At 35.8% G+C, this 21,700-nt stretch overlaps 2 non-coding genes across 2 annotated transcripts; both read left to right on the top strand.

Annotated features, from left to right (window-relative positions):
- The first annotated feature begins 5,117 nt into the window (after window positions 1-5,117).
- Window positions 5,118-5,270, top strand: LOC113255385 (U12 minor spliceosomal RNA). Its single transcript, XR_003316265.1, has one exon. It is a non-coding gene; the product is annotated as a U12 minor spliceosomal RNA (small nuclear RNA).
- Window positions 5,271-17,679: 12,409 nt separating this feature from the next.
- Window positions 17,680-17,782, top strand: LOC113255419 (U6 spliceosomal RNA). Its single transcript, XR_003316295.3, has one exon. It is a non-coding gene; the product is annotated as a U6 spliceosomal RNA (small nuclear RNA).
- The last annotated feature ends 3,918 nt before the right edge of the window (window positions 17,783-21,700 follow it).

Genomic DNA, 21,700 nt, shown 5'->3' with positions numbered 1-21,700 from the left:
TATAAGGGCACAGAAGGGAAAGAGGTTGTGGAGTCTCCAAAGTAAGACACAAGAATAGAAAGGGATATATTCAACTTGGGACCACTGGTGTTAAGTAGTCTAGAAGATTTACATTCTAGAAAATAGGGTAAGGGAACTCAGTGATATCATCAAGTGTAATAACATTTGTATTATAGGGATCCCAAAAGGTGAAGAGAGAGAAAAGGTGGCAGAAATTTTATTGAAGAATAGCTAAAAACTTCTCAAAGCTGGGGAAGGAAACATACATCCAGATCCAGGAGGCACAGAGAGCCCCCAACAAAATAAATCCAAAAAGGTCCACACCAAGACACATAATGATTAAAATGGCAAAAAGTAGGGATAAAAAGAGAATTTTAAAATCAGCAAGAGAAAAGAAAATAGTTACATAGAAGCAAAACTCCATAAATCTATCAGCTGATTTTTCAGCAGCAACTTTACAAGCCAGAAGGGAGTGGCATGATATATTCACAGTGCTAAAAGGAAAAAAACATGCAACCAAGAATACTCTATCCAGCAAGACTACCATTCAGACTAGAAGGAGACATAAAGAGTTTCCCAGACAAACAAAAATTACGAGTTAATCACCACAAAATCAGACTTATAAGAAATGTTAAAAGGAATACTTTGAGTGGAAAGAAAAGATCATAGTCAGGAGAAAGAAAATTATGAAAGGAAAATATTTACAGGTAAATACAAGATAATAAAAGCACTAGATTAATCACTTATAAAATCAGTACTGAGGTTAAAACAGAAAAGCAATAAAATCAACTATACATATAAAAATCGGTTAAGGCATTCACAATATAAAAGGATATAAAGTATAACATCATACACATAAAATGAGGGGGGTAAAAAAACTAGTGTTTTTAGAATGGGTACAAACTCAAGTGACCATCAACTTAATACAGATTATTTGAATAAGATGTTATAGATGAGCTTAATGGTAACCATAAAAAAGTCTCTTCCACATGATTTGTAGTCATAAACTGAATTTGAAACTATTGTATTTTAAAGGAATTGCTAATCAAATCAGAATGAATAAGTCAATCATAGCTCTTCACAAGAATTTTGGAATGCACTCTGGAATGGATCACCTAGGAAATCATATTTAAGAATAATTACATGAAACCAGTACATTTATTCTAATGTAGAAGAATTTTAAACTGGGTTTAATTTTTTAAGCCCAGACATAGATATATACCCATTTAAACTAAAAGATTAATGTCCCTGTGTTGAAACAAACTCCAGACTAAAAAACAAAAGTAAAAACAAAAAAACTAGTAACATGAAAAATGTATGCATTCATTTATCAATAAATTTATTAAGCACCTACCAAGTACAGACCAGTAAGTAAAAATGTGCTAGATTCTATTGCCTATTAAAGATTTTATAATTTCTACGTTTATGAGTTCATACTCTGCTAAAGGAAATAGTAATATTTTCAAATTATAACATCATACAACTTATAATGTAAAATATATGATATTTGTAAGTATAAAGACAACAAACAGTATTTATCATAGGAGTGGTTGTTTTTACATATACTTTTGGTAAAATAATACTAATAATGCAAAACTCCTGCCAGAGAATTAAAAGAATTTCATTTCTTATTACAGAGACAGAGAGTAAAAAAATAATAATAATTTAAAAAAAAACAATGTGTATTAGTTTATCTTAAATTATATTGCAATTTATATTGAAATAATTGATATAGACCCTTTAAGTAAGATACAGTGTCCCTCTACATCTCTTACTACAATCTTTGGTTTAAAATCTAATTTGTCTGATATGAGAATTGCTACCCCAGCTTTGTGGTTCTTTGGCATTATAAATGGATCTCCATCCCCTCACTTTCAATCTGGAGGTATCTTTAGGTTCAAAATGAGCCTCTTGTAGACAGCATATGGATGGGTCATGTCTTTTTATCCAATCTGCAACTCTATGCCATTTCATGGGAGCATTTAGGCTCTTCACGTTGAGGGTAACTATTGACAGACATGAATTTAGTGCCATCATGTTGTCTGTGAAGTCCCTGTTTCTATAAACTGTCCCTGTAAATTTCTGGTCTATATTACTCTTGGGGTCTTTCTTCTTTTACCACCTTACACCAGTTAAAATGGCAAAAATTAACAAGACCGGAAACAACAAGTGTTGACGAGGATGTGGAGAAAGGGGAACCCTCTTACACTGTTGGTGGGAATGCAAGCTGGTATAGCCACTCTGGAAAAGAGTACGGAGGTTCCTCAAGATGTTAAAAATAGAGCTACCCTATGACCCAGGAATTGCACTACTGGGTATTTACCCCAAAGATACAGACATACTGAAAAGAAGGGGCACATGCACCCCAATGTTCATATCAGCAATGTCCACAATAGCCAAATTGTAGAAGGGGCTGAGATGCCCTTCAACAGATGAATGGATAAAGAAGACGTAGTTCATATATACAATGAAATATCACTCAGCCATCAGAAAGTATGAATTCCCACCATTTACATTGACATGGATGGAACTGGAGGGGATTATGATAGGTGAAATATGTCAAGCAGAGACAGACAATTATCATATGGTTTCAGTCATATGTGGAACATAAGGAATAGAGGGGAGGACCACAGGGAAAGGGAGGGAAAGCTGAATGCGAAAAAATCAGAGAGGGAGACAAGCCATGAGAGACTCTGGACTCTGGGAACCAAACTGAGGGTTACAGAAGGGAGGGTGGTGCGGGGATTGGATAACTGGATGATGGGTATTAAGGAGGGAATGTGTTGTGATGAGTACTGGGTGTTATATGCAACTAATGAATTGTTGAACACTACATCAAAAACTAATGATGTACTATATACTGGCTAATTAAGCATAATAAAAAATAATAAAAATTTAAAAATTAAAAAATAATTAATACAGCCATTTAATTGAAAAAATAAATAATTGATACAGCTAAAATTTAGTTATAGCATTTTGAAAAAAAAATAGTACCTTTAAAGCACTTATAATATTTCTAACAAGGGTAATACAGGCCCAGCACAAAATTACTAATCTAAGAATTTAAGTTTCAAAATGCAACACAGGTTGCCATGTAACTATTTATGCTGGTTTTTCAGCAGCAGATGGAGATTTTAAAAGGAAGGACACCCAGTTGACTCTGATTCAAAGAATTACATCCTAAAAGAATATCCTAAAAGAATTTATATCCTAAAACAAACCACTTACAATTTTTTTTTAGTTGTAGAAGATGTTTTGGGCAATTTCAATCATCCCATTTTTCTGAATGGTAAATACAAGATATTTCTTTTAAAGATTTTTTAATTTATTTGACAGAGAGAGACAGTGAGAGAGGGAACACAAGCAGGGGGAGTGGGAGAGGGAGAAGCAGGCTTCCTGCTGAGCAGGGAGCCCGATGGGGGCTCGATCCCAGGACCCTGAGATCATCACCTGAGCCAAAGGCAGACGCTTAACAACTGAGCCACCCAGACACCCCGATCAATTGTTTTTTCATTCTGTGAATATGAGTGACTCTCAAATGAACTTAGGATATTCAATGTCATTCATTTCAACTCTATGTTTCTTTTCCCTGGGCTAAATTTCCATTAAGAGCTCGAAGGACTATCCATTAGAAGCATATATTTTATAGAAAAAAAAGTATGTTTTACATTCAAAAAATGAAATGTCCACAAAAAACAATTTTTAAAAAATGTATGTAATGTATTTTTCAGTGTTGCTGCTCAAAGAAAAAGTCGTATAATACTAATGATATTACAATTTGAAGGACATCTCAAATTACTTCCATAAATTTCAATCTAAATAGAACTATCAGGCCAAAGAGTGCTGAAAATCAATTATGGCATAAAAAGTACCCTTGAAATCTGTATATAAAGAGGCTCCATTTCCTAAAAGGATGAGGAAGGTAAAATTCAAAGGAAAAGCATCCACCTATCTCAGATAACATGTGCTAGCTAGAGTAATCTCAAGAAAAGAGACAATAATGAGGTGGAAAGGAAAGTTCTACAGCTAGCAAAATAAACACAGCTTGGAAATTAAGGATAGCTGCACATTTCAAAGTTGGCATTCTCTCAATACTGAGCTCAGTAGAGAGCATTCTAAATACACTAATATGCCATACATATTAAGTGCTTTTAAAAACCAAAGTTTATACAAGGTCTTTCAGGGTTAGACAGAAATCTTTCATTATCAATGAAAAGATCCCTGAAATAGATGCCAATGGCTCAAATCCAACCAAGATGAAAAAGAGAAATTATATAGCAATAGAGAAATCAGAATTTCAATAAAAACTCAGAAAATTTAGCTGATCTTCCTGAGTCAGGAGCATTTATTTAGGCTCCTAATACCAGAGGTCTGGAGTCTGTAATCAGTTTTCTGAAACAGCTCTCAGACTCTTTTCTCTTGACTCTTTTCTGTGACTCTTTATCCTTTCTCTGACTCTAATTTATCTTGCACACTATCTCTGGATTAATCTCCCTCAGGCCCTTTCATTCTATTAGCGTTCAAAAACTCTACAACAACTCCCAATTCCTTCCTAAACAGATTTAACAGCTCTTGCTTTTTTTTCTTTTTCAGATTCCCTGCAATTTTTCTACCTCCCACTCAGACAAGACTATTTTCCACTAACCCCAACCACAGAACTTTCTCTAGAGTTGGTAACATCATTTATTTGCACCATGCACTTGACTATCACGCAAGCATTGCTCAACTTGCTTCCTTCCTGAAATACCATCCTCTCTTCTTGACCAGTGAAATCCTTTCTACCCATTCCTTAAGCTTCCGCTTAAGTCCTGATTTATTGACAATCTGCATGTTTCTTATATACTTTGGCCTATTCTGATTAATCCCAGCTCTAAATGCTTATAGAGGAACAAACATGTTCCATATAATTTACAGTTCAGGTGTCTATTATTTTGTTATTTTTCATTAACTTGCATGGGCACTGAGTCTTAAGACATTCATAAGACAGTAAACTATTTGGAGGTTTTCATCACATCTTAAATTTTTATATTATAGGATGGATAGTGAGTGGATAGACAGGAATTCTGCTTCATTTCATAAAAAGGGGCTTTAGGGAGTCCTATTAAAATACATATTGTATGCCTTAAACTTATGAGTAAGGAAAAAAAAAAAGACTCAGCATGATGCCTGAATCCTCACTGTTAATGTGAGACAAAGTTTTGAGCTGGTAAAGGTTTCTGCTGAGGTGACCCACCTAATTTGTGGGATGCCTGAGAGTCACAATCTGCTGTCGCCCTTTAACACTGAGTAGACTGTATGAAGGTAATAAAAAGGATGAGAAGGTACATGTTTCCTATAGATAAGAAACTGGATTAGCCACAGAGGGTTAAAAAAAAATACATATTGTATAAAGATGGATGAAGGAGAGAGGGCGATACAGGCTTCCAGTTCTGGAATGAATATGTCAGGGGAATAAAAGGCACAAGATAAGGAATATAATTAATGCTATTGTAATAACAATGTAGTGGAAAAGATGGTAGCTTCACTTGGGATGAACATACTGTAAGATAGAAACTTGTCAAATCACTAAGTTGTACACCTGAAACTAATGTAACATACTGTCAACTATACTCAAATAAAAAAAAAAGAAATATATATATATATATATATATATATATATATATATATATATGGCATATGAAAAACAAATAAAATAAAAATAAAAATAAATAATAAAAATAATTGAAGGAATTGAGTACAAAGGCAGGATATTAGTCTCCTAGGGCTATGGTAACAAAGTACCACAAAGTAAGTGGCTTAGAACAACAGAAATTTATGGTTTCACAGTTCTGAAGGCAAAGTCTAAAGTCAAGATGTCAGCAAGCCCATGTTCCTCTAAGTATAAAATCCTTCCATGCCTCTTCCCAGTTCGAGGTGGCAGCTATCACTTCTTGGCTTACAATTGCATCACTCCAATCTCCACCTCTATGTACCTGTGTCTACACCTGGTCTTCCCTCTTTTTTTTTTTTTAAAGATTTTATTTATTTATTTGACAGAGATAGAGACAGCCAGCGAGAGAGGGAACACAAGCAGGGGGAGTGGGAGAGGAGGAAGCAGACTCATAGCAGAGGAGCCTGACGTGGGGCTCAATCCCGTAACGCCGGGATCACGCCCTGAGCCGAAGGCAGACGCTTAACCGCTGTGCCACCCAGGCGCCCCTTCCTCCACTTTTTATAAAAGCACTAATATTGGATTATGGGCTCACTCCACTTTAGTAGACTTCATCTTAACTATACCTGCAACAACCCAACTTCCAAATAAGGTCACACTCTGAGGTACTGAAGCTTAGAGCTTTAACATATATTTTCGGAGGACACAAATCAACCCACAGGAGGCAATAAAAACTGAGGTGCAAATTAACTCTGAATTTAATGACTAAAATATATGCTGAGAAGTTCAGCCTGGATGCAAGAAATAGGCAGCACATTTACTTCTAAAATAATGAGGATACATGATCAACCACTTGATGCAGAGTTTGTAAGATTTATGCCAACAAATTATAAAGGAAAACACAGAAATTGTACATGGATCACAAGGGAAATTCATCCTGAGAGCTGATGAAATAGAATTGTGGGTGATTTAGAAAACACTATTATCAATAAAACTATACATGATATACATGATTTTTTTACATTAGAGTTTAATTAGATATGCTTTTTCAAATTTTTAAGTTCCGTAAAATTAATCATGGGCAGGATGGGAGTAATAATGTGGGGAAATATGACAGCATCAATGTATGCAGTTTTTGATGCTATACTTTAGTCAAGGTATACGTATTCTTTGATTTTAGAATATCTATCATAAATTACAACATCAACTTCAATGGATGTATATCAGGTCAAAAATAAGTGTTTAAACTTTTCTTTTTAACCTTTGAGTTCTTGAATATTTGATCTGAAATATTTCCTTTGTTACATTATTTTTAGACTATATTATATATTGTGTGTGAATTCTAAGAATTCCATCTGTAATCTAAATTCACATACCCAACTTCTTATTTGAAAACACCACTGAGATGTATCATCAAAATCTAATGTTGAATATGTCCCTAAGGTAACTATTTCATCTGCCAATATTCTTATTTCCCACAGTACAGATAATTTATTGTTTTGTTTTCCATACGTTTCCTGAACTTTTTTTGACCGGCTCCATATGGGATGAGGAACAAGAGGGCAGCTATCCAATAAACTATATTTTCCAGCCTCCCATACTAATTAGACTTAGTTTAGATAGATTTCTATTTTTCCTTCTACTTTCCATTAACATCTTAGCTATCAGTTATATATTTTTCCTATAAAATGTCATATACTGTTTTCCCCTTCTAGCTGCTTTGAATATTACCATTTGATCTTTAATTATCAACAGTTTGATTAGAATACACCTAGGTATGCTTCTCCTTGTATTTATCCCATTTTGATTCACTGTCAGTATCTTCCAAATGATATGGGAAATTATCAGTCATTATTTTTTCAAGTATTGTTTCTATCCCAATCATTTGCCTTCTCCTTCTGGGACTTTTTTTTTTTAAATAAATTTCCACATGTACTTTATGCTTAGTTTTATTTTGCTAAGTTTGCCCACTATGCTTTTTCTTGGTTTCAGTTTACATATCATTTCTAATAATGTATTTCTGACTTCAGTATATATATAGCCTATCCTATGCTCTGCTTTTAATCACATCCATGAGACCCACTTGATTCTTCTTCTTCTTCTTTTTTTTTTTTTTAAGATTTTATTTATTTGAGAGATGGAGTGCATGAGAGAGTACCAGCAGAGGGAGTGGGGTAGCTGAGAGGAGCAGAGGGAGAAGGAAAAGCAGACTCACCCAACTCAGGGCTCAATCCCAGGACCCAGGGATCATGACCGGAGCCAAAGGCAGGTGCTTAACCAACTGAGCCACCCAGGCACCCCTCCCTACTTGATTCTTCTTTGTATAAATATATAAACATTCTATTAATATTCTCCATCCATTCACATTATTTTCCTTTTTCTCTCTTTTCTATAACATATGAATCAAGAATATGTTAAAGTTCTTGGGGCTGTTTTTACAATAGACTATTGTATTTCTTTATTGCTTGTCTTGTTGCTGGTTACTCATACAATTAGTAATTTTATATATCATATATTGGAGGTAATACACAGTAAAGATCTGGATTATCTTGCCTTCTAGTTCTCCCAGCATATCCTTTACTCCTAGAGCATGTATCTTAATTCTAGGATTTGGTCCTTATTTCTAGAGCAGGGCCTTTCTGGCTTCTTAACTCAAAGTTCTCGATGTTCACCATGGTATCTCTAACTGGGCTTGGCCTGATAGTTTTACAGAATTAGGTGTCTACCCAAATCTCTCCTGACTCCTTGTGGTTGCTCTCTACTAGACATCCTGGAGTTTTACTCCTTGGATGCATAGCTAAAAAGTGAGCCAAAGACACAAATAACTTTATATATGTTATTGTGGCTCCCTTTCTGCTATGCCTTTCTCTCTAAATCTTTGTTCCTGAAATCCAAACCACCATAGCAGCAATGAACCATATTTTTCTCCCACACAGTGATATTACTACCTTCTTTTTGAATTCTATTTACCTGCACTGTGATTTGGGAAGTCCTAGCTAATGCGAAAAGAAAGAAAAGAAAAGAAAAGAAAAGAAAAGAAAAGAAAAGAAAAGATATATGGAAGAAATAAACTTTGTTTACAGGTGACATGGTTATCTATGGAGAAAATTTGAAAGAATCAACAAAAAGTTCCTAAATCAAATAAATGCTTATAGCAAAGCTGCAGGATACAAGTTTAATATACAAAAGTCCATCCATATCTTCTGTTTAATATTGATATGAACCTAAAATTCTCTAAAAAATAAAGTCTATTTAAAGAAATATGTTGTTAGTGAAGTAGTAATGTATATAAGTTTTCTTGAATGTCCTAACAAAACAGACATGATAACAAATGCATTAAAGCACTAAATATGTAAATAAATAAAAGAGAACATTTAAAGTATTTTAAACCAAGTAGTCAAGTGCTATCCTTACAAACCACAAAATTCCATTGAGCTGTGCCGAACTACCAACACCCATGTATATAATTAACTGTATGAGAGGAAGTAGAAGACAGTGATTTCTGATAGCCCTGATGCTGATAAATTGCCAAAAAAGATTCATTCAGAGAGCAAGAGAAGACTCTGGAATAGAAGTCAAATGTAACGATCTGAGAGAGTTAACATGGTGGAGGAGTAGGGGTCCCCTTTCTCAGCTGGTCCCCTAAGTCGAGCTGGATATGTACCAGACCATCCTGAAAACCCACGGAATCACCCTGAGACATAGGAAGATACATCTGGATCTCTACAAATGAACATCTCCAGTGATGAGTATTGAGGTACAAAGCGGGGAGCCATGACACCGCGCACAGATATCGGAAGATAAACAGGAGGGGGAGAGAGCTGCCCCACTAAGGGCCGGGAAGCAGTAGCCACCTGCACTGGGGAGTGGGCCGGACTCAAGGACGGGCACCCGCGAGAGAGTGGACTGAGACTGTGAGCCTGGGAATGCGCTTACGACCAGACTGAAATCCGAGCTCCGGAGCGCACACTCAAACTAGACTGAAACCAGGAGCTCAGGAGCGGGCACGCGTCTAGACTGACAACCAGAGCTCTGGAGTGCACACTCGAACTAGACTGAAACCGAGAGCTCAGGAGCGCGTGTGCAACCTGACTGAAAACCGGAGCTCCGGAGCGCTCACTGGAACAGACTGATACCGGGAGCTCAGGAGCGTGGGCGCACCCAACTGAAAACCAGCACTCCAGAGTGCATGCAAACAACACTGAAACAGAGAGCTCGGGAGTAAGCATGGGAACCGGGGGTGGCTGGTGGTGTTAGAAACACAAAGGACAGAGACCTGCTGGCCCTGGAAGTAAGGGCTGGGACACCTGCTGTGGGGTGCACAACCCAGGATACTGCAGGGTTTTTAGCAGCACCGACAGAAACAGAGTTAAAGAGGCCAAGAGAGCTCAGTGGGGAGCGGACTGCAATCTCTCTGTTCTGAGACAGAGGCTAGGATTCGGCCACAGCTGCTCTGACTCTCAGAAGAGCCACAGAAAACTGCCAAAGAAAGCCGCCAGAGAACAAAGCCCAGAAATACCAGCTCACATTGTGCCAAACCCCATCCCCCCTTGCAGGGGACAGGGAGACTCTACCCAAACAGAGTTGCCTGAATATCAGTGAGCAGACCCCTCACTCAGTAGGAAGGCTGAAAAATTGAGAAGCCGACATCCCTAAGGTCCCTATAAAACAAGCGCACACTGCGTGGGTCCTGGTCAATAATTTGGGCTCTGGGCAACCCCACAACCTCTCCTCATCAGAATGACGGGAAGGAGAAATCCCCCCCCAGCAATGAAAAGACAATGAGTCTGTGGCCTCTGTCTGACACAGAACTGATGGATATGGATATAACCAAATTATCAGATTGGAGTTCAGGGTAACAATGGTCAAGATGATGTGTAGACTTGAAAAAAATATTAATGAAAATATTAACGAGAATATAGAATCTCTAAGGGCAGAAATGGGAACAAATCTGGCAGAAATTAAAAATGCTATGAATCAAAAGCAGTCAAAACTAGATGTTCTGACGGCCAAGGTAAATGAGGCAGAAGAACGAAGTAGTGAATTGGAGGATGGGATGGTAGAAGAGAAACTTAAAACAGAAACTTGGCTCAAAAAATTCCAATCTCAATAAAGTAGATTAAGGGAAATTACTGACTCAATGAAACATTCTAATGTCAGAATCATCGGCATCCCTGAGGGGGTGGAGAAAGAGAGAGGTCTAGAAGAGATTTTGAATAAATTGTAGCTGAAAACTCCCCTAATCTAGCAAAGGAAACAAGCATTCGTGTCCATGAGTCAGAGAGGACCCCTCCCAAGCTCAACCACGACAAACCAATGCCATGTCACATCATAGTGCATTCTGCAAATATTAGATCCAAGTATACAGTATTGAAAGTGGCCAGGGAGAAGAAATTTCTCATGTACAGAGGCCATAATATCAGAATTATGTCAGACCTGTCTACACCGACATGGAATGAGAGGAAGGGTTGGCAGGGGATTTTTAAAGCTCTATCTGAGAAACACGAAGCCAAGGATCCTTTATCCAGCAAGGCTGTCATTCCGAATGGATGGAGAGATAAGGACCTTCCAGGATCACCAGACACTGACCAAATTTGTAACTATGAAACCAGCCCTACAGGAGTATTAAGGGGGGGGGGGCTTATAAAAGTAAAAAGGCCCCAAGAGTGATACAGAACAGAAATTTACAATCTATTGAAACAAAGACTTTACAGGCAACATGACATCATTAAAATCATATCTCTCAATAATCACTCTGAATGTGAATGGCCTAAATGCTCCCATAAAATGCCACAGGGTTGCAGATTGGATAAAAAGACATGACCCATCCATTTGCTGTCTACAAGAGACTCATCTTGAACCTAAAGATACATCCAGACTGAAAGTGAAGGGATGGAAAACCATCATTCATGTCAATGGACCTCAAAAGAAAGCTGGGATAGCAATTCTCATATCAGACAGATTAGATTTTAAACTAAAGACTGTAGTTAGAGATACAGAAGGACACTATATTATTCTAGAAGGATGTATCCAACAAGTGGATATGACAATTATAAATATCTATGCCCTCAACAGGGGAGCAGCAAGCTACACAAGCCAACGCTTAACCAGAATAAAGAGACATTAATAGTAGGGGACCTCAACACTCCACTATCAGCAACACACAGATCACCTAAGCAGAAAATGAACAAAGAAATAACAGCTTTGAATGACCTACTAGACCAGATGGACCTCATAGAACACTGGGGTATATAGAACACTATACCCCAGAACAACAGAATACTCCTTCTTTTCCAATGCACATGGAACTTTCTCCAGAATAGACCATCTACTGGGTCGCAAAACAGGTCTCAACCTATACCAAAAGACTGAAATTATTCTCTGCATATTCTCAGACCACAATGCTTTGAAATTGGAACTCAACCACAAGGAAAAATTTGGAAGGAACTCAAACACTTGGAAACGTAGAACCATCCTGCTCAAGAATGATTGGATAAACCAGGAAATTGAAAATCAATTTAAACAATTTATGGAGACCAATGAGAATGAAAACACAATGATCCAAAACCTATAGGACACTGCAAAGGCAGTCCTGTGGGGAAAATACATAGCAATCCAAGCCTCACTCAAAAGAATAGAAAAATCTAAAATGCAGTTTTTATATTCTCACCTCAACAAGCTGGAGCTGGAACGGAAGAACAGGCCTAACCCACACATGAGAAAGCTGTTGATCAAGATTAGAGCAGAGATCAATTAATTAGAAACCAGGAGCACAGTAGAGCAGATCAACAGAACTAGAAGCTGGTTCTTTGAAAGAGTAAATAAGATCGATAAGCCACTGGCAAGGCTTATTCAAAAGAATAGAGAAAGGAACCAAATTAATAAAATTATGAATGAATAGGGAGAGGTCACAACTGACACCAATGAAATAGGAAGGATCATTAGAAAATTTTATCAACAGCTTTATGACAATAAGTTAAACAACCTGGAAGAAATGGATGCTTTCCTGGAAACCTATAAACTACCAAGACTGAAACAGTAAGAAATTGATTTTTTGAACAGACCGATTAATTATGAAGAGATTGAAGCAGTGGTCAAAAAGCTCCTGAAAAACAAGAGTCCAGTGCCTGACGGATTCCCCAGGGAATTCTATCAAACATTCAAAGAAGAAATAATACCTATTCTCCTGAACTTGTTTCAAAAAAGAGAAACAGAAGGAAAACTACCAAACTCATTCTATGAAGCCAGTATTACCTTGATTCCTAAACCAGGCAAAGACTCCATCAAAAAGGAGAATTACAGACCGATATCCCTGATGCATATGGATGCCAAAATTCTCAACAAGATCCTAGCTAATAGGATCCAACAGTACATTAAAAGGATTATCCATCATGACCAAGTGGGATTCATCCCCTGGGATGCAAGGGTGGTTCAACATTCGCAAATTGATCAGTGTGATAGGTCATATCAACAGGAAAAGAGTCAAGAACCATATGATCCTTTCAATAGATGCAGAAAAAGCATTTGACAATATACAGCATCCTTTCCTAATTAAAACACAGTGTAGGGATAGAGGGTACATTCCTCAACTTCATAAAAACCATCTATGAAAAGCCTACAGCAAATATCATTCTCAATGGGGAAAAGCTGAAAGCCTTTTCCTTAAGATCAGGAACACGGCATGGATGCCCCCTCTTGCCACTATTATTCAACATAGTACTAGAAGTCCTTGCAACAGCAATCAGACAACAAAAAGGTATAAAAGTTATCCAAATCGGCAAAGAAGAAGTCAAACTGTCTCTCTTCGCAGATGAGACGATACTCTATATAGAAAACCCAAAAGAATCCACCCCCAAACTACTAGAACTTATAGAACAATTCAGTAATGTGGCGGGATACAAAATCAATGCTCAGAAATCAGTTGCATTTCTATACAAGAACAATGAGACTGAAGAAAGAGAATTAGGGAATCCATTCCATTTACAATAGCACCAAAAATCATACATTATCTCGGAATTAACTTAACCAGAGATATAAAGGATCTCTATTCTAGAAACTACAGAACACTAATAAAAGACATTGAAGAAGACACAAAAAGATGGAAAAATATTCCATGCTCATGGATCGGAAGAGTAAACATACTTAAAATGTCTATGCTACCCAGAGCAATCTACACTTTCAATGCCATCCTGATCAAAATACCAACGACATTTTTCAAAGAACTGGAACAAACAGTCCTTAAAATTGTGTGGAACCTGAAAAGGCCCTGAATCGCCAAGGAACTGTTGAAAAGGAAAAACAAAGCTGGGCATCACGTTGCCGGATTTCAAGCTATACTACAAAGCTGTGATCACAAAGACAGCATGGTACTGGCACAAAAACAGACACATAGATCAATGGAACAGAGCAGAGAACACATAAATGGACCCTTGGCTCTTTGGGCAACTCTTCTTTGACAAAGGAGGAAAAAACATCCAGTGGAAAAAAGACAGTCTCTTCAATAAATGGTGCTAGGAAAACTGGACAGCTACACGCAAAAGAATGAAACTTGACCACTCTCTCACACCATACACAAAAATAAACTCCAAATGGATGAAAGACCTCGATGTGAGACAGGAATCCATCAAAATTCTGGAGGAGAACATAGGCAGCAACCTCTTTGACATCGGCCACAGCAACATTTTTCATGACACATCTCCAAAAGCAAGAGAAACAAAAGATAAAATGAACTTGTGGGACTCCATCAAGATAAAAAGCTTCTGCACAGCCAAGGAAACAGTCAGAAACACTAAGAGGCAGCCCACGGAATGGGAGAAGATATTTGCAAATGACACTACAGGTAAAAGACTGGTATCCAAGATCTACAAAGAACTTCTCAAACTCAATACGCGAGAAACAAATAATCAAATCAAAAGATGGCAGAAGATATGAACAGACACTTTTTTCCAATGAAGACATACAAATGGCTAACAGACACATGAAAAAACGTTCAAAATCCTTAGCCATCAGGGAAATTCAAATCAAAACCACATTGAGATACCACCTTATGCCAGTTAGAATGGCAAAAATGGCCAAGGCAGGAAACAACAAATGTTGGAGAGGATGTGGAGAAAGGAGATCCCTCTAACACTGTTGGTGGGAATGCAAGTTGGTACAGCCACTCTGGCACACAGTGTGGAGGTCACTTAAAAAGTTAAAAATTGAGCTACCCTATGATCCAGCAATTGCACTACTAGGTATTTACCCCAAAGATAAAGACGTAGTGAAGAGAAGGGCCATATGCACCCCAATGTTCATAGCAGCATTGTCCACAATAGGTAAATCATGGAAGGAGCAGAGATGCCCTTCAACAGATGACTGGATTAAGAAAATGTGGTCCATATATACAACGGAATATTACTCAGCCATCAAAAGAACAATTTCTCAACATTTGCTTCAGTTGGGACGGGACTGGAGGAGATAATGCTAAGCAAAATAAGTCAAGCAGAGAAAGACAATTGTCATATGGTTTCGCTCATATATGGAACATAAGCTGTAGGAAGATTGGTAGGAGAAGAAAGGGAAGAAGAGAGGAGGGGTAAACAGAAGGGGGAATGAACCGTGAGACTATGGACGCTGGGAAACAAACTGAGGGCTTCAGAGGGGAGGAGGGTGGGGGAATGGGATAGGCCAGTGATGGGTATTAAGGAGGGCATGTACTGTATGGAGCACTGGGTGTTATACGCAAGTAATGAATCATGGAACTTTACATCAAAAACTAGGGATGTACTGTATGGTGGCTAACATAACATAATAAAAAATATTATTAAAAAAATAAAATTAAACAATGTATTTAAGGGCAATTTGAACTAAAAAAAAAAGTGTAAATATCTGAGGAAAGCATCAGGAGAGGAGGCTGTTTCCATTGTTAAGGATGAGGTTAGGGGACTTCAGGAATGTTAGACAGTGCTGAGGTTGTCTGGTTGTCCCAAAAGCTTGAAACCAACCAATTGAAGAAGTTTCCTTTAAGGACAAATCCAATGCTAAAGGGAAACTGTTGGGAATAGAATACAAATTAAGCAGGAAAAAGATACTATGGGGAAAAAAGAGAGTTAGGGCAGGCAGTGTGGAAGAGAGAGAAAGAAAGGAAATATTCTGTTAACAGTAAAAAAAGAAAAGAAAGGAGAGGGTTCTCACAGTACCTGAACTAGCTACTTGATGCTTCACAGTTGAGAAAAGCCTGAAGCCATGAAGCTATGAAAGTTACTTTGGCATATTCCCATATTTGGAAGATAATTTTTAAAATTCAAGAAAACTCATTTCATATAAACATTCATAACACAATAGAATTGTGGTTAATTCCAAACAAATTCACTCCAGGTTGAAAAAAAAATAAATGAGCAGAATAAACATCTTTCAGACAATGAAGACATACCAAAAGAATATGACCTACCAAAAAAGATTTAAGAATTGAAGCTTAGTATTTCAAAATAAGCCAATTAAATTAAAGTATGAAAGAAAGCATAAGAGCTAGAAAAAATTAGAAAAATAAAATTATGAAAATTAGAGAGCTTGAAAATAGACCTGAGTCCAGAATGATTTAGGAATAAATGTAAAATAATCTTAGAAAAAAGACAAAGCTAACTCGACAATGAAAATGAATAGGTATCACACATGATACAGTAAAAGAGATAGACAATTAAAAATATAATAGTACATTTTAAAATCAAGCAAAAATTAATAGACAAAATGACGAAGTAATTGAAAAAGGTAGAGAAAGTATACATACACACACATACATACAGTCCAAGTGAAAACAAAAGCAAGAGCAAGGAATATGTATTAAGAACTGTAATTTAACATAACTTTCCTTTAGTAAAGAATTACATCTTCATATTGAAAGAGAATATCATTTCTCAGAGAAAAGTTTGTTTTTTTAAAGACTTTATTTACTTATTTGAGAAAGAGGGCACAAGACAGTAAAAGAGAGCATGAGCAGAGGGGAAGGACAGAGGGAGATGCAGAGTCCCCACTGAACAGGGACCTGAGCTTAATCCCAGGACCCTGAGATCATGACCTGAGCCTAAGGCAGATGCTTCGCCGACTAAGCCACCCAGGTGCCCCTCTCAGAGAAAAGTTTTACAAGCAGTCCACATAAATATATACTATGGTAGAATTATTTAATTTAAGCTCCAAATGTTTTCACAAGTGACTTGCTTTAAACAACTTTAATGATAATCCAAGTACTACTTAAATTATTTGAAAAATAAACACAGGGGGGAAAAAACCCTTTAAATTCTTGTTATAAGATGAGTGTAATATCGATTATAAAACCTGATAAAAACTGCTCCAAAAAAGAAATCTACAAGCATGTGAATGTTCATAAAAATCTTTGACTTGTAAATTTAGTATTATTGCAATAAAGAAATGGATCTTTCTTCTTAAGATAAAAATTATAAGGCCCAAATGAAAGGGCAAATAAGAATAGAGAAAATACGAAAACCATGAAAAGGATATTCTAATCCCCTCTATATGAGGTGTATTTTATGACCTCTATATGCAAGAGAATAAGATTTTAGAAAATAAATGGACTAAGAGAAAATCTGGAAATAGATATATTTGCAAATAAAAATTTAGTACTACAAACATAGCATTAGAAATCAGTGAGAAAAATATTCTTTATAATTAGTAGTGTTGGAATAATGGCATACTCACAAAAGAAAAGACAAAATTATCTCCACAAAGAATATGTCAGTATTAGAAGAAAATAATTCACCTATAAAGCAGGGAAATAGGCTTAATTATGACTCACAAAATAGAATTAATAAAGGATCAAATTAATAGTTTTAATTATGTTACTTGTCCAAAAAATATGACAAACATTATAATCAATAAATAACAAATGACAAAACAGTGAAACACATTTGCAATGAAAAATGCTTAAGGACCATCAGATTTATTCATTAATAGGATTTTAAGATAGAGTAATTTGGAATATAGACCAAGTCAGATATTCAGATATATTCCAAAGATAAAAACAAATGCAAGTTGTCTCCGCAGGATGCATATACTAAAATAATAATGACAAAGAGAAGATTAGCACAGGCCCTGTAAAACACTAACATGTAAATTCATGAGACATTCCATGTTTTTCTGTACACTTTAAAATGGTGAAAATGGTAATTTTATGTTATGTATATTGTACCATAATAAAAATAAATAAAATGAAATATAGATACAAAAGAATGAAAAAGATTTTAATTAAAATAATGTAGAAGATAAAAAAAAGTGCAGGATATCTTAAATGTTTTCATAATCTTAATTTTCATAAAAATACTGGTATTGGTATCATTCTGAGTTTGTATTGATGCTTAAAAAATGAGAAAAACCTAGCTGGCCAGATCAATCTCTGTAAGAACAAGAAAAATGAGAACTAGACATAATGTATCTCTTGATGTGATACAATAGGAAGCTTACAATTTCCCCTGTGAAGTATTATAAAAAAAAAAAAAAAAAAAGATAGGACAAAGCTGATCAGCCTTCTAAATGTAACCACTTTTTACAAGAAATAAAAAGGTATGCAGACCACCTTAACTGATACAAAGGGAGACAACGAGCAAAATCCAGAAATTGCAAAGTTATATAGGATCCATATCCTTGGTTTCTTTATCAAATAAATTATAAGGAAAAAAATGGATGGGAAGCTTATAAATCAAAAGCAATTTAAATTATATCAATGAAATGCATTGAATATATTTTGTTTCCTGATTCAAACAAACTCTAAGTTAAAAATGCTATGAAATATTGAAAGAAATGTGAATACTATGATTTGTACTTAATTACTTCCAAAAAGATAAAAATTTTGGAATTATGATTTTTAAAGTGTCTTTTATAGATACAGACTGAAGGATCTTTGGATGAGCAAAGTGTTATCTAGGATTTATCTGAAAACAACCAAGGGAGGGTGTGGATGGAGAATAAGTATAGACTTACAGAAAAATACACTATTTTGAAACTGGGTATTAGATCCATGGAGTTTCATTATGTTACTTTTTCCTTTTATATATTTACACTTTCCCATAAATTTTTTAGATAGTACCCACATTAAAATCACAGACAAAATAATAATGGATGAGGAAAAATCATCATCTCAAGTTATTTAAAGGCTGTAAGAAGAAACAATAAAAAAAATCTAAGCTTATACATGCTTTATCTTTTAAAAAACCTATTTATATTGTTTCAACTCATTGGCCAATATGCTCATACTTTTTAAAATTTTAGAATTTTAAAATGTACATGACTGGACATAATAGAAAATTGTGACCAAAAATGTTGGTCATATCCTTTTGTGAGAAAGTAAGCATTTCTCGGCTTTATTTATTTATTTTTAACGTCAACTAATCTTAAGATTAGGCATTAAACGCCAGTTACTTTTTAAAGTACATTTGCTATTTACTCTCCACTAGGGAGAAATGTGACCTCATTCCATGTTCTGAATAACACAACAGTGCCCTAGTGATTAGTGCATCAGGTCAGATGGGAGAAAAACACATGGCTCTGCACTTTTAACAACCTGCTCTGCCTTAAACTGGTTACCAAAGGATTTAAAGGCAAATCATTAAAAAGTAAAAAGTCAATTGATTAAGCATGGTAGGTAATAAATAAAACAAATTCTATATTTATGTTACTGGCATAGAGGTAACAGTCTCCTGACAATGTATCTTTCACACTCTATTCAGATATAATAAACATCTAAAAGTTTGATTTCATTTTAAGCTTATAGCTTTGTATATTGGAGGGCTACTGTTATTTTAACTACTACCAGTGTCAAGCTTTGAAATGCTCCCATCACCACATAAAGCTCACTTATACCCCTCAGTAGTCAATTCTCATCCCCACCTTGCTTCTAAGCAATCACTGGTTTTTCAGAAAGCAAAAAGATTTTGCCTTTTCTAGAAATTTCATATAAATTTCATACAAAGCCATAAAATATATAGTCTTCAGTGAGTGGCTTCTTTCATATGGCACCTGACTACGCAAGACTATAACATTTTGCTGCCTCGTTCCAGAGTGTCTTCTTGATATAGTAGAGATAGCACTGAAAAATAGGGGGAAGGCCTCAATCCTATCTCTGCCAGTCCAATCTGTGAACTAAGACACACATTTTAACTTCTCTTGTCTGGCAACAGTAGGATGATCTGTCCTCCTCAAGGCTACTGTGTGGAGATAACTAGAGAGAATGGATAAAGTGCTTTCTAAAGTGCAACACATAAAACAGATCAATTCAGAAGAAAAAGCTATCAGAAATGAGAGAAATGATAGTTTCAAAAAATATTTTATTAAACACAAATAAATATATTAAAATATAAATTTTAAATATTTCACTTTTTCACTGTGGAAATGGGAATAAGATGGAGGAAGACTGAATACATTTTATGAAATTGGAATAAAATAGGAAAAAAAAACCTAAAACTAGAATTATAAAAAGGAACAATGTTCTATCAAAGCCTAACAAAGCCCATCTAAAAAAAAAAATCAAATAGCAAGGTTCAGAAATATACTTCGTTTTTTAAATTTTTATCACCAAAAGAATTTATTCTACATCGGACACATCTGACAAAGTTATAGTTATAAAACATAGCATATAATCCTTGTCTTCAAGTTTCCTCTACTTTCCCTACTAACATGGGAAAAGGGCGAATAAAATGGCCTTTAAATAAAATTTAAGGACAAGGAAAGAACACTCTTCCAGCAAAATAAGATCATAAAGATTATGCGAAGGTTGACATTTTAAACTTATAGTTTTATTTATTTTATCTGATGTCAGGAAAGAAGATTAGATAATCTACAATCCCTACATCTACATCACTCTGATGGATCTCTTTTCCTGATCCAACTCTGAATCTTGAAGTTTCCCTCTGCTTTTCTATACCCTAGGGAAAATGTTGCAACATAACTGTAGTGTTATAGGCTTGAAAATTTCTGACACCAAGAGGAAAATGAGGAAAACTTATAATTTACAAGGAGGTATAAAAGACCATGACACTTGGGAAGGGGTAAAGAATGGGTTATATGAGAAGACAGCTCATCCTTGTAGGCTGAATTTGGCCAGCTGCAGGAAAATGCAATTGGAATGCATGAAAGATCTAGTCTGTGCGGAAATTTCAGGAAGCCAGTGAGAACACGTGACTTTTTTTTTGCCTTTTTGTCTTTGTAAGTTAGACAAATTATACAGATCTGAAGTAAAGTGCTAACTGGAAGTTTTCCAAGCATTTATAGGCTCTTATCCAGTAAAGAAAAGGGGGAACCTTCAATCCATGACTATAAAATGTCAGATCTCAATCAGATGTGTGAAGTATCGGGGCGCCTGGGTGGCACAGCGGTTAAGCGTCTGCCTTCGGCTCAGGGCGTGATCCTGGCGTTACGGGATCGAGCCCCACATCAGGCTCCTCCGCTATGAGCCTGCTTCTTCCTCTCCCACTCCCTCTGCTTGTGTTCCCTCTCTCGCTGGCTGTCTCTGTCTCTGTCAACTAAATAAATAAAATCTTTAAAAAAAAAAAAAAAAAGATGTGTGAAGTATCTTCATTGATGATGGTCGCAGGATAAAAAAGTTGATCATTAAATTAATCTAGTTAATTAAAAAATAAGATTAATTTCCCCCTGTTTTGGTCACTCTCTTTAGGAAAAAAGACAAATATAAGAAAGTTAAATAAATTTCAAATTACTGTTTAGCACAGTGAGTATAGAAGTATGTAGCATACTGAACAACAGTTTTATTAGTAATGATGAAGAAAGAGTAATCATTTAAGGCTGGAACACTGGAAAATTTCAGGGAGAAGAAATTAATGTATATGACAGCAGAGTAGGATGTTTAAATTAAGAAACTAAAAACAAATGAAAACTCAGAAAAATTATATAATGTGCCCAAATTTAGTAGTAGGAGATCACATAATTAAAACCAAATTTTCTAATTCTATATGAGTACACTGCTTGTTATAAAAATTATAGTACCTAATTAATGGACATTTATTTGCTCAACAGTATTTATTGCATGACTGTGATATGCTGAAT

Source organism: Ursus arctos, unplaced genomic scaffold (genome assembly GCF_023065955.2).
Source record: "Ursus arctos isolate Adak ecotype North America unplaced genomic scaffold, UrsArc2.0 scaffold_5, whole genome shotgun sequence".
Classification (NCBI taxonomy): Eukaryota; Metazoa; Chordata; class Mammalia; order Carnivora; family Ursidae; genus Ursus; species Ursus arctos.
Note: the sequence above shows the minus strand (reverse complement) of the source record. Positions and strands in the feature narration are given on the sequence as shown.